The sequence below is a fragment of the Amblyomma maculatum genome, chromosome 1, assembly GCF_055883805.1.
Source record: "Amblyomma maculatum isolate TAMU_Amacu chromosome 1, ASM5588380v1, whole genome shotgun sequence".
Classification (NCBI taxonomy): Eukaryota; Metazoa; Arthropoda; class Arachnida; order Ixodida; family Ixodidae; genus Amblyomma; species Amblyomma maculatum.
Window position 1 is genome coordinate 43,789,141 of NC_139344.1, and position 13,022 is coordinate 43,802,162.

The following is a 13,022-nucleotide window of genomic DNA, read 5'->3' on the forward strand; positions in this document are numbered from 1 at the left end:
AGTTCCATGAAACGTGGTCATGTGTGTTGATTAGTGTCACATGAAGTAAAATTTCACTGATTAAATACAGTCATAAGGATGTAATTTGGGTGAGTTGGTAAGGTGTCATCTTGAAAGTAGCAGCACGAAAAAACAAGGACGTGAAAAGAAGCAAGCAGATGCTAACTCGCAACTAATGTTTATTGATGCAATTAAGAAATATATAATGCCAAGCAACACTGCAAACCGCTCAATCACCAATAAGCAGACAGAAAAACATGAATCACTAAAACTTCCGAACGGTTCCATTTGAGTAGATATAGGTAGAGGTCAACTTGGCTGTGCATTGTAAGAATGCACTAGTTGCTTTCAGTTTCTTTCTGCTGTGCACATTCTGGCTGTCATCCATTGCAAATCAGCTGGGAAATCATTGAAGCTAGACATATTTTACAACTAGGTAATGAATGTGTTAGTGAGCCATCCATCATGTTACCATGCAGTGAGTTCGGTTATCTAGATAGGGAACTGCTCTTAAATTTTAGTGATTCGTGTCTTGCTTTTTGCTTATCAGTGATTGAGTGGTTTCCGTTGTTGCTCGTCTTCTTTATATATTTCATGTGTGCTTCAATAAACATTAGTTGTAAGCTAGTGCCCGTATTGTCTCCTTTCATACCCTTGTTTTTTCTTGCTGCTTCTTTCAAGATAAAATACAATCTTTGCTACTTCGGTCATGAAATGAATTTTAATGAAGTTCCACATCTCTTAGAAAAGTAGTATTGTAGTTGCAGGCCAATTAAGGTGCTCGCTCGATGTAAAGCATAAAGGGAGGGCTTGTCTGATCTCGAACCTAGTGGGAACTGGTGGATTATGGATAGGCTGTTAAAATGCACTTGCAGTTAAAGTCAAGTAAATGCTTTTTTATTTGTAACTAGGGGCACTGTGATGCCTGACTTGCTCTTTTGCCAGGCTGGCGACGAGATGGAGTGAAAGGAGTTATTTCACTGTTGGTATGTCTCGGGTGATGTCAACATTGTTTCTTCTCTGGCATTGTAGGCAATCGCCCTTCAACTAATTGAATCCCAAAGTGAAATTTTGAATTAAAAAAATAATAATTTAAGATTATTTAGCAGGCAGAGGCAAATTTCATGCAGTGACCTGCACCAGCATGTCGTGCATCATTTCAAGAAAAAAAAAACAGTATTGCGGTGTTCCTACTCTGTGCCTTTATTTCTTGCTCACAAAGCCTCTGCATGTACGTGTTGCACCATATTACGTTTTCACTAATTTGTTGGGTCATGGTACTTTTTACCTTGCAGCAAGTTCCATGTGGCTTCGTAAGCAATGGCTCCTTCAAGCTCTATACCCTTTGCCGGAATTGTGCTGTGCTGTGGTGGGCAAGAAGCAGGACATTGATGTAAGTACTGAAGACATCTTTCAGTATGTGTAGTTTTTTATTTGCCTCACCCACTGCTGCATTTGTGACCCCTCATGTTTATTTTGACATTTAGGTTTCTTCAGTGTTTTCTTTGCTTGCTGCCGTTGCTTATTGGCTATGACATTTGGCTATTGAGTTTGAGAATGTGGAGTGGAATGGTGCCTATGGCCTGTTGATATAGGCAAAATGCAAATTTGCCTGCCCACATTTGGTGCCACTGCATAGCTTGAAGAACTTTTGTGGAAGAGGGCTCTGGAAATTAACCCAGAGCCCTCCTTCATGATGTCTCTCATAGCTCATGTTCAGCTTTAGAGTAATAAAAGGACATTGAGGACAAGCTGAAGCTGTCTTTTATTATAAATTACTGCATTCTATCCACTAAAGTGCTACTTACTGAAAATGCGAGCTTACTTTAAGATGGGAAAAGCCAGAAGTTTTGAAACAGATGTCATTACCAGCTGATTTCATAAGTTCTACATGATGCATCCATACTTTATTGGGCACAGGCCCCAGAGGCTGGGCTGGTAAGCCATTCCCTTCAATATGATGATCATGGAGTGTGGTTTACACAGGCCTTTGATATCATTGAGTACCCTTGGTTTTCAGGAACTATTTCAAGGAGCTTTGGAACTCCTGAAATTATTTGCTTCTTAAAATTCTCAAAAAAATTGCATGGTTTTTCTTTAAAAGCGAGCCTACATGAAAACTAAAAGTGCACTTCAGAGGGAACAATCGAAGAGAGCATGAGCCTATATAATACAAACCCAGTGACAGCCTGGCATGCGTCCAGACCATGGTTACAGGTGGCTCTCTTTTTCGCAGTTGCCATCTCTCTTGTCCCTATTTAATTTTTCATTTTTTCAGCATGTTTGTTTTTGTTTTCCTAAATTTCACACATTTATGCAAAACTGCTGTGAATAAATTTTTCGCAAATTGGAACTCCTTGAAGACCTTTCTGGAGGGTTATTTTTCTGGTCTTCCTGTCTTCAACTAGACCCGTTGATGGCCGCTTTCTTATAAATCAGCTCTGACAAATTTCCTCTGTAAAAGGCCCCCCTGCACTTTTTTGGTAGCTAAACTGAGTGCGAATATAATTTGTATGTAAAGTGAAAAGCGAAAACAGGGGAGTGTTATTGATAATACTATACCATATGTAATCATAGACCATGAATGAAGTATGGGGTTTTTCTGGCAGAATATTTCTGCAATGCTTCTCTGCTCAGCGCAAACCCCTTCACTGTGGCGGCCAAACCTGTTTTGGGGGCAGAAATAGGTGGCTGCCAGGAGACATTTCTTGTGACAATGACCACATCCATTACCTGCTCCACTCAGTAACAAAATTCATAACCCCCCCCCCCCCCCACTTCCGCCCTTCTGGTTTTCAATAGTGAAGGCATGCTCCTCGTCAGATTCATGCATAACATGAGGTCTGATACAGAAATATTCAGCATTGCACCCAACTTCTGCCCCAAAGGGAATTGGGAGGATATTTTTGCATGTCTTCAGTGCACAATCACGTGATACATCACTGACATAGCCTATGTGTTACGTACACATATCTTGTGGAGTTTGTATTCTTTTTTTCCTTGAGAGAGAAGCGCTGCTCAGTCAAAGAGCATGATGCAAGGGAATTTAGAGTGAGCGCCGATTCTGTGCGTTTGCTATCTTTTGCTTAGCTTTCATTCTTTTCTTCCGGTGGTTTAGTGGGGTTAGTGGTATTCGAGCAATGCAAGGACACGGAGTCAAGAGTCTGCTTCTTCACAGTGCGCTGCTGGGATTGTGCATTTGTTTTCCTCATTTTAATGAAAACATGCAAGGCTAGTGCATGAGTTACTTGCACACACGCACGCCACACACATGCTGTTTTGCAGTGGCAGAAAAGAAATAACTGTCAAGACTGAGAGCATCTTCTAAGGGCACATAAACGTTGGTGTTTGAAGTTAAGCTGTAAATTCATAAAAGATGTGGCTTAGCTCATGAACCAACAATTTTCCGGCACTATCGTTTCACACAACGGGTTTAACTTAAGGTACAAAGGTTGCCGATCGAGCCCTGTGCTCTAACGCGCTGCGCACAGAAGCAATCAAATCTTGAGCGATCCCTATACTGCTTCTCAGGTCAAAGCAACCCAAACCTCGTTGAAACAAAAGTGACGTGGCTATGTCACTCCTGCATTTCCTGCATCGGCTTTTTTTTCATTCTGCTGGGAGGGAGTGAGAAAAGGGTTGCCTGGTCTGTGCGGGAAGGACGCAAGGGTGCTGGGATGTTGGCCGTCCTTTAAAATGAGTGGCGGGTGGGAAGGGGGAGTGGAGGTAATGGGAGGGGAGTCTAGCTGTCCTGCGAGCTAAACGCACAGCAGTATGCATGCTTTCTTTTTTTTTTATTTAGCAGTGCGGAAAAAATGAATGAATCGAGAAGGGGGGAGGGGGGGGCAGGCTGGCCAACGCAGGCAGCACGGTTTCAAGTGAGTGATGGCTTGGAGCTGCCTCGGCAAAGCACAGAGCAGTGTGCATGCTTGCTTCTTTTTTTTTTTTTGTAGCACCGAAGGTTTGACTGCTTCTGTGTCCACACATGGGCCGGTTTTGTACCTTGAGTTAAGCCCCCCATGTGATACAAGCCTGAGTCGCTTTGGGGCGTTAAACCCCATAAAGCAAACCTTATGTGAAACATCTTGTATAATTCCATTGCTTAATCCAAACGTCAAAGTTTACGTGCCCTTTAGAAGATGCTCTGTCTTGACAGAATTACTTTTTTTTGCGCCACTACAAAACTGCATGTGTATGGGCACGTATGGGCATGCGTGTGTGCAAATAACTCTCACTCTGGTACTCAATATATATGCAGCCCCGCACACGGCAAGTACTCTTGCACATTTTTTTTAGACTGCAGAAAGCAAACGCACCATCCCGGCGACTTGCTGCGAAAAAACAGACTCACGACTCCAGAATCCCGCATCGCATTGCATACCAGCCGTTCCACCAAACTATCGGAAGAAGCAGAACGAAAACAAAAAATTGCAAACGCACAGAATCGGTGCGCACTACACTCCCGCGCATCGCGTCTTTTGACTGAGCAGCATGCCTCTGTAAAAAAAATCTAGGAGATATGTGTATGTGACATATAGGCTACATCACCCATGTGTCACGTGACTGTGCACCCAAGATGTGCAAAAATATTCTCCCACAAGGATTTTGCTATATAATATAGGTCACGCATTGAGTTTTGCAAAGGGTCCAAGTAGGTCATTGTGCTCCTACTTTCACCCTGGCCAATTCAAGGGGTGAGAGGCACTTAAGAGCACAATTACCTACAATAATCTATATGATCTCGAATGGGCCAGGTGCAGCAGACAGCTTGTGAGACTGAGTATAGTGACAGGAAATCTTCACTTCATAAGAATACATTTACTTCAACTCCACGTAGCCCTGAATGCCTGCTTTTCATTTATTGGCAGTTATGTGACCTTGAGGGCTCATAGACTGGCACTCAACTTGTAAACACTTGACATCTTATCATTTGCTCTCTCTGTGGGCTTTGTTCTGCGGGTTTACAAACTTTTTACTAAAGTGGATACAGTAAGTATGCACAGATCTGTTCTCTGAAGCATTGGCTGAGTGACAGCCCAGGTCAACCGTGGTTAACTTAGAACTTCTAGCACATTATTTTTTCTGGGTATGGCTTTGGCATCCCTCCTGACATCCCAGCTTCTGACACCAAGTATGCATAATCATGGTCTATCACTAACTCCAGTGCTGTAGTTGATCATCACATACTTCTGTGGGCTGCACATTTTAAGTTGTTGCTGTATATAAGCAGTGTTTCAGAACCTACTTAGTGCTGAGCTACGGTACAAATTTGAGGACTAATAGTAAGTTTGCTCTGCTTGGTGGCTTCCACAGACAAGGACACACTTGTGGGGAAGGCATGTTGCGTACATACCTGCAGCCAACCCTTCCGATTTTTTAGAAGACTTCAGATGTCTGACCAAACTTTCTGATTGCACGATCACTGCCCTAAATCTTCCGATAAGGGGCTTCTGCCTGCAAAGAATGGCTTTTTTTTTTTGCGGAACGAGCACCGAGGAATCAGCAGCCGCATTATAATTTCGAGCATCTCCATCAGAGGCTACACTAGCACCATCGGCATCATTGGCTAAGCAGGAAATCAATCAAAGCAGACTTTAGCCGAGCAAGAGTAGGTGTCGCTGGCTGTGAAAACAGTTGGTGTACTGCGTTTCTTGTAGGCAGCGATGCACAGCTAATGCAGCCACAGTAGATATAGATGCTGTGCTGGCTTCGCTTTCGATCTCAGCAAAGGGCAGCCACTCAGTGTACTTGAGGTTAAAGGCTTTGCCCAAATGTCATGTTATCTGATCCTTCTTATTGAGCTCAGCCGCATGCCTTATGTTACTAAGCTGCTCTATGCTCAGCAATGGCGTGATTGCTCTTTTTTCAGAACCAACGCAGCCAACGACGGTCACGGATGAAATTACGTGTAAAAGGGCTAGTTATGGTTTTGCATTAAAAAATTTAAACAGTGCTCCGATGGTACTGAGAGAAAACTGGTGGTGGGCATGCAGATCAGTTTTGCGTTGGCTATAGAGACGTAATGAGAACATTTGGTGGCGGCCTGCAGATATCTCGACGGACGCACACCTTTAGACATGCATTGCATGCTTGCTGCTGCATGTGTTTATGCTTAGGATGTTTAGATTAGGACGCATCAGACACTGCCTGAAAGTAGCAGCCGCCTCCCCCTTTTGTACACAGATGCTGCCTCCCCCCCCATTTTTGCAGTCTTCCCATTTTTGATCTTAGCAAGTACGTATAAAGGAAGCTGGGGCCACTAGTAGCGTGATTGAGCCTTGTGAACAATGTCAACATCTGTGCTACAGGCATCAATGGCTTGCTTGTCACATCAGGGTACTATGTACTCTTCGGACACACGGTGCTGTCAAAGCGGTTGGTTCACTTGTTATGTGGAGAGATATTCACGGTAGGCAGAAGGCATGGCTTTTTAAGTGCAGTGACCATTGTGGCTCCAAGCTTTGTTTGGAAACTGAAATCAGCGAGTTGAATTTGTTGGTTTGGGTGTATATGTAGCGAAGAAGCACGCATATTTTCTTCCCTCTCCCCTGAGCCCTGCAAGCTCAAAGATCAAGTGTAGCAGCAACTTCAAATCAAATGTTAATAAAAAATTTGGCCACTAAATTTCACAGCATTTCTCAATGCATATGTCATGTTCTACATGAACAATATCACAGCAGCAGCGACATTTTGCCTAACATTAAGCGTTTTCAGCTGTTTTTCACAGCTGCCTTTTCATGCAGCCCGGGAAACATGTTCTGTTAGCCTGTGAATATCGAGTTTGCTTCTGAATGTTCAGAGGACTTGACATTAGGACATGAGTGTTTTGCGTGTGGAATAGTTAATTCAAATTTTACCCTTGTGGCCGAATTCAAAAACATGTCTCCACTCGACGCTACCTCAGCTCCATAAAGTGCAGAAAACAGTCTTTTCTCTACTTAAGGTTCAGTTCAGATTCTTGAATGCTTTTCAGCATTTCCTCCAACTTACCCTTCAGAAATATTTCTCCACTCCAGACAGCACAAGTGGCATACGGGGCAAGACTAATGGCGAATTCGAGTGGGAGAGCAGGCGCCCTCGAGAGCACTTCGAAAGTGCTCTCAGACAAGCGGGTGCCCTCCAGTGGTAGAGCAGGAGTAGAATCACTGGCTTCCAATGGTAGAGGAGGAGGTCTTTTCCTTTGCTGAGAGCACCTGAATGCACTCCCGGCTGCTCCCTCATCTAAAGCGAGTGTAGAGGAAGTCACATGACATAAAGCGGTGTATCCGCACTATCTTTTTTCTTTTCTCGAGTCCGTGACGCTCTAAATGGCGGCTGCAAAGCATTGCTCAGGTTTGAGAGTCACTGCTGGCATCGAAAGGGCCAAAGGAGGCAGATCGCCACGCTGTGAGAACAAAGGCATGCAAAGCAGTTCTACATGGAGTGTTTGCTTCTCCTCGGGTTGCAACTGCTGCTACTGCGGGTAGGCGGAGAATGCTGGGGAGGGAAGTGCGGTCACAATGGTCGTGGGGTACTGCTCTCGACACGCAGAGAGCGTTCCCGTGGGAGGAAAATTACTGTACTTCTCTGTACTGCTCGGCACCTCTGCTCTGGTCCCCCCAACCGAATGGGCCATAAGGCCAAAATTTGGCCCGGAAAGTGCATGCCACTACGTGTAACATGCTCATTTTCTAATGTCAAGTCCTTGTGAACAGCATCCACAAGCTGCCTCAAGAGTCACTGGCTAGTAGGCTGTGGCGGCCGCTTTTCGATGGAGACTAAAAGCAAGGCGCCCATGTGCGGTGCGACATCAGTGCACGTTAAAGAACTCCAGGTGGTTGAAATTTCTGAAGTCCTCCACTACAGCATTTCTCATAGCCTGAGTCGCTTTTGGACGTTAAAAAAACAGTCACAGCCTAGTAAAATATGTTTTGCAGACTGCATGAACAAGGCAGCTGTGAAAAATGGCTGAAAACAACTCACATCTACCAACATTCACTGCCAGTGACATATGGCTCATGTAGAACAGGATTTAGGCATTGAGAACTGCTCGAACTGCTGTGAACTCTAGTGACCTAGTTGCATATTTGCCCTCTGAGTGCTCAGCGGCGAGCGTTGAGCACATGTGAGGTTCAAAGAAGCATGTTATAGCGCATGCACCCAAGCCAACAAATTTGTCTTTCCAGAAGCAAATGCCGCTTCTGTTTCCAAGCAAGCTAGGAGCTTTAATTTTAAGCGCACTTGTAAAGCCATGCCTTCCACCAACTGCAAATATCTCTCCACAGCTAAAGACAGAATTGACCCCCCCCCCCCTTCAGCACTGCATCTAGACATACAAGTATATTTGAGGCAATCAAAGCCATTGATGTGTGCAGCACAGGTGTTCCATGGCACAACTGCACCTCCGGTACCTCGCTGTCTTCCTATTTGCAATATGACATTCCCCACGATTGCACCACTGTCCACAGTGGTTCACAGAAACCACTGCACATGTTTCATTTGCTGTTAGCCATCAAATACTTTCTGCAACTTGGCACTCGGCGTGCTCTGAAATGTTGCTAAGGTATCTGGTGATGACTTGAAATGTGTTTACACCACAGTAGCGTAATGCGATGATCAACTACAGCATTGAAATCTGCAACTGACGATAGTTATCCATGCTCAACGTCAGCCGCAGAAACTTAGGAGGCTTTTCTTGGTCGTACTTGAAACGATGTTTCAGTATTTTCGAGTCAGATTGAGGTTCGCGGAGCCAATGCTTCAGAGAGTGGGTCTGTGAATCCTTATTGTATCCACTTTCATGAAAGGCTTGGTATGCAGTAGAACGAAGTCTGCAGAGTGTGTGAAAGCTGCGATGCCCCATGTTTGCAAGTGGAAGTCTAGGTGTCCCCGTAGTAGTGTCATTGCCACTTATAGATGCTCTGTTTTCTCATGCACTCGAGGAGCAATTCAAGTGGAGCTTCATTTCAAAAAAAAAAAAAAAAGGGGGGGGGGGGGGGGGCCTCGAGGACCGCTTGGAGTAAAGGTGTTAGTCAAGGCATGTTTGTGAATATCAGTTAAACTGATCCCTATGCACTGTTTCCACTGCCTCGGGTGGTTAGGGTATTTCTCGACCTTATTAGAAGGAAGGCTGAGGGGCCGTCATGAATCCTAACCAAGCTTTTAGTAAACTTGGGGAGAGTTGTGCCACTTCTACATGGCATTCTCGATCACCATTGAAAGATTCCATCATCTCACTAAGCTCTTGTACCCCGCTATTGCCATTGATAATTCGCTGCTGGGCTCAAGTAATACTCGTGCACTTTTGAAGATGTGTTATCAACTGTTTTTGTACAAGTTGCAATGATGATATACTTTCCATACTGTTCTGTGTGCAATTTTGTTTTTCTTCTATGATCATATATGTAGAATTGCATAATCTTTCATTTCAGGTTTGGTTTTATTCCTAGCCCTGTGTGCTAAGCCATATCCTAGAATGCACACTTCTATTTCTCAAAGTCCATTTAAATCTCCAGTTCTGCACTGCTCTGTTAACTCTAGTTATTGTAGCTTTCCATGAAGCAGTGCTCAGATGTCTTTGATTGATAGGATTTGGTTCAAAGACCCTTGAAATATCTGTTCGACTAAGGTATTAGATTGTGTGATGGACTGATGCTGAACGCCTGTATTCTTGTGTCGGTTCGTCATATTTCTGTAGTTCAGAATCGAAACTTTTTGAATTATAATCAATTAAAAATAGAGCACCTAATTACCCCTTTCTCAGAATGTTTTGTAAAGACAGCTGAATTTTCGGATTTTGGAATATAGTCCTGCTTTTTTTTTGCATTTTGCAGACGTCGCACAGTGAAAACCTGTATCCAAGCTCGAATCCAACAGGCCAAGAGCAGCTGAAGAAGGAAACCTGCATCCAAGCTCGAACCTGGTGGACCGAAAGCAGATGTTTTGTGACCACAGTGTATCAGCCAATAAAGCCAATCCAGGTGACCACATGTATCTTTTGAAAGCTTGCATTCTTTGCACTTGAGACTCATCTCATGGAGAGCATCATTTCTGCAAAACATTTTGTGTCATAACTGTAGCAGAAACTGATTGAGGCCTTGCACAAGGCCTAAAGCTGACATACTAGTATTATGCACAACACAAACATGAGGTGTGATGTAGGAGCCTTGCAACCATGCAGCGTATCACCATAGCATGGTAGCATTCCCATGCTAAGTGTCTCATCGTCTGAGATCAGACTAACATGAGGTGTGATGTAGGAGCCTTGCAACCATGCAGCGTATCACCATAGCATGGTAGCATTCCCATGCTGAATGTCTCATCGTCTGAGATCAGACTAATGTCTTGTACCTTCAGAGTGCACTCATTCCTTGCACTGCCCCGCCGGGGTGGCGCAGTGGTTACGGCGCTCGACTACTGTGCCCAAGGAAACGGGATCGAATCCCGGCCTCGGTGGCTGCGTTTCGTTGGAGGCGAAGCGGAGTGGCGTCCGTGTGCTGTACGATGTCAGTGCACGTTAAAGAACCCCAGGTGGTCGAAATTTCCGGAGGCCTCCACTACGGCGTCTCTCATAGCCTGAGTCGCTTTGGGACGTTAAGCCCCATAAACAAACATCATTCCTTGCACTAAAGGCCCCAATATAGTCCGACGTTTTCGACGCGACTGGCTAAGTCTGCGACGTTAGCCACGGCACGACGGCTACGACAGGCGCGTCAAAAAACTGCCGCTTTTACAGTCTGGCGCAGCTGGCGTGCCCGATGCCGCGGTGCGCATGCGCAGAAGACGCCCTCGAGGGCTGGTACGTTTTCGGGGTTCATTTTCGAGCAGACGACAGGGCACCTACAGGGACCTGGCTGCAGCCTATCAAGGCACTAATTACTGTTGTGATCAAGGCAATGACGCGATGTGTTTACTGCGAATGTTCAAATGGCACAAGGCATTTACAGCCAGCCGTGGAGACGTCCAGCCCAGCAACGGCCTGAGCCCGCGCCGCCGACGGCTACAGATGGAACGATGATTGTATACGTGCGTGTTTTACTGAAAACTAATCAAACATTAAGTATATGTACGATTACAGAGGAGTTAGAGATTACACAGTAATGAGGATCACTTTCTCGGCTGGCCGCAGTTCCTGTAGAATTCCATAAATTTCGCGAATTCCTATTTGCGCGTCGGCGACGTTGGGCCGCGTCGGCTCGCGCTCGCTACGTCGGACTATATTGGGGCCTTGAGTGCCCACATCCATGCACTCTGAATGTTGATAGCTATGCACAAATTTTGCCGCACACACACGGGTACAAAAGTCCTCACAGTGTGCACGCCTTCGCGCCGTGAGCACGTTGCACGTTCTCCCACCGTGCACACATCGCGCGTCTTCTCATCGCACATCCTCGTTCGTACATCTTCGTTCGTACATCCTCGTTCGCACATTCTCGTTCGCACATTCTCGCGCTGTGCGGGTCGATAACCACGCACAGATAACCACGCATAGCCTCGTACAACATTTTCTACCAGTCACGCGCCAATATTCCCACCTTGGCACGCAAAGTGAATCTTAAACTGGAGCAAGTTGAGTTCCAAAAGATGGATTCATTTGGTTTTTCATTCACGCTTTCGTAAAATACTGAATTCATCAGCTGAGCAAGCTGATCGCTCGAGATTGTTTAGCGTTATTAAATATTTCTCACTTTTAAACCGTGCTAAGGCGTTTATCGCGGTCAGATGTATACGTTCGATGAGCACATCAGGTGTCCATTCAGTAACATCCTCACAACGGGAAAAAACCTCTGAACAACAAACTGACCCTCACTGCTCTCAGTTACTGTCAAGGGGCCTTAGCTCTTATTGAGTGAAAAAGGAAAAGCGAAAATAATTATTCGCAATGCAAAAAAAGAGCTGTTTCCAAATGATATAGCTTTACCAAGATGGTCCTCTGCTTTATCATCTCCCTATAGATGTTCATAGTATGTTAGTTCCATCACGAAGACAAACTTTTACTAATGCCAAAAAAAAAAGCTTTTTCACATAGATTCGCTTTGTTGAAGTCACGGACGGGAAAATGGATATAAGAACAATGCGTGTCGTTGCAGATATATCGCTTCGCCATCCGTACGCACAGGCAAACATTTGTGTGTCTGCCTGTGCGTACTGAGTGAAGAACCGAGTGCCTGGAGAATGCTGTGCACAGAACAGCCCAGTCTCCCTTAATTAAACGCGGGCCTACAGCGAACACAGGATACGAGATAACTACCGCCCTATCGGCTGCGGCATTGTCCGCGGGCGGCCCTCTGGCGACTCTATGCCGGACCACGTTGTATCGGCAGGGTGTCTATCGAATCTGCACCGCTGCGAACTTTCGTTTAGTTTATTTAACGTCCCAAAGCGACTAAGGCTATGAGACATGTCGTAGTGGAGGGCTTCGAAACTTTTGACCCCCAGCAGTAAGTCATAATCGGGGATTCTCAAGAACCTACATCTGACTTTGGCTGCGGCCATAAAATGTTGATCGATAGGAGCATGAAATCGCTGCTGTGATAGTGCCGCCAAAAATAGACGTTCATTTGCAAACAACTCAGCACATTATAAAGCTTGACTTATCTGGGTTCTTACTTTTTGCAGTGCGTCTTTCAGTGCGGCGAATACTTTTATTTAATCCACGCTGGGGGTCAAGACGAGCATGGAGGTTAGTATGTGCGCTGCGTACGCTGGCCGCATATCCTGTAATACTGGAGGCACTCAAAGCTAATCCCCAAAGTGGAATTGGTGTGGTCATTCGAATCAGGACAGCTGTTAAATTGCAAACTAAATACTTTTTCAACTAGCCGTCGATATGAAAAGTACAGGGCGCAACTGTACAGCGTCAAATATGAAGAAACGTTCGCGCTTATAGTTGCCATTTCGAGAACTATATGACTGGGTTGGACTTCTGTTATTTTTTTCACAATTAAAAATGCAACTTCCGGTAATTTTTTCGAAGAGTATTGGTTGCCTCGTAAGATAAGCTGTTTATTGCCGCAGTCATGTGTGACCAAAGTCATTCGGAG

At 45.0% G+C, this 13,022-nt stretch overlaps 1 long non-coding RNA gene across 1 annotated transcript; it reads left to right on the forward strand.

The window, feature by feature from the left end:
- The first annotated feature begins 809 nt into the window (after positions 1 to 809).
- LOC146202233 (uncharacterized) lies at positions 810 to 9,972 on the forward strand. The gene is made up of 2 exons (XR_014702065.1): positions 810 to 1,393; positions 9,813 to 9,972. It is a non-coding gene; the product is annotated as an uncharacterized LOC146202233 (long non-coding RNA).
- The last annotated feature ends 3,050 nt before the right edge of the window (positions 9,973 to 13,022 follow it).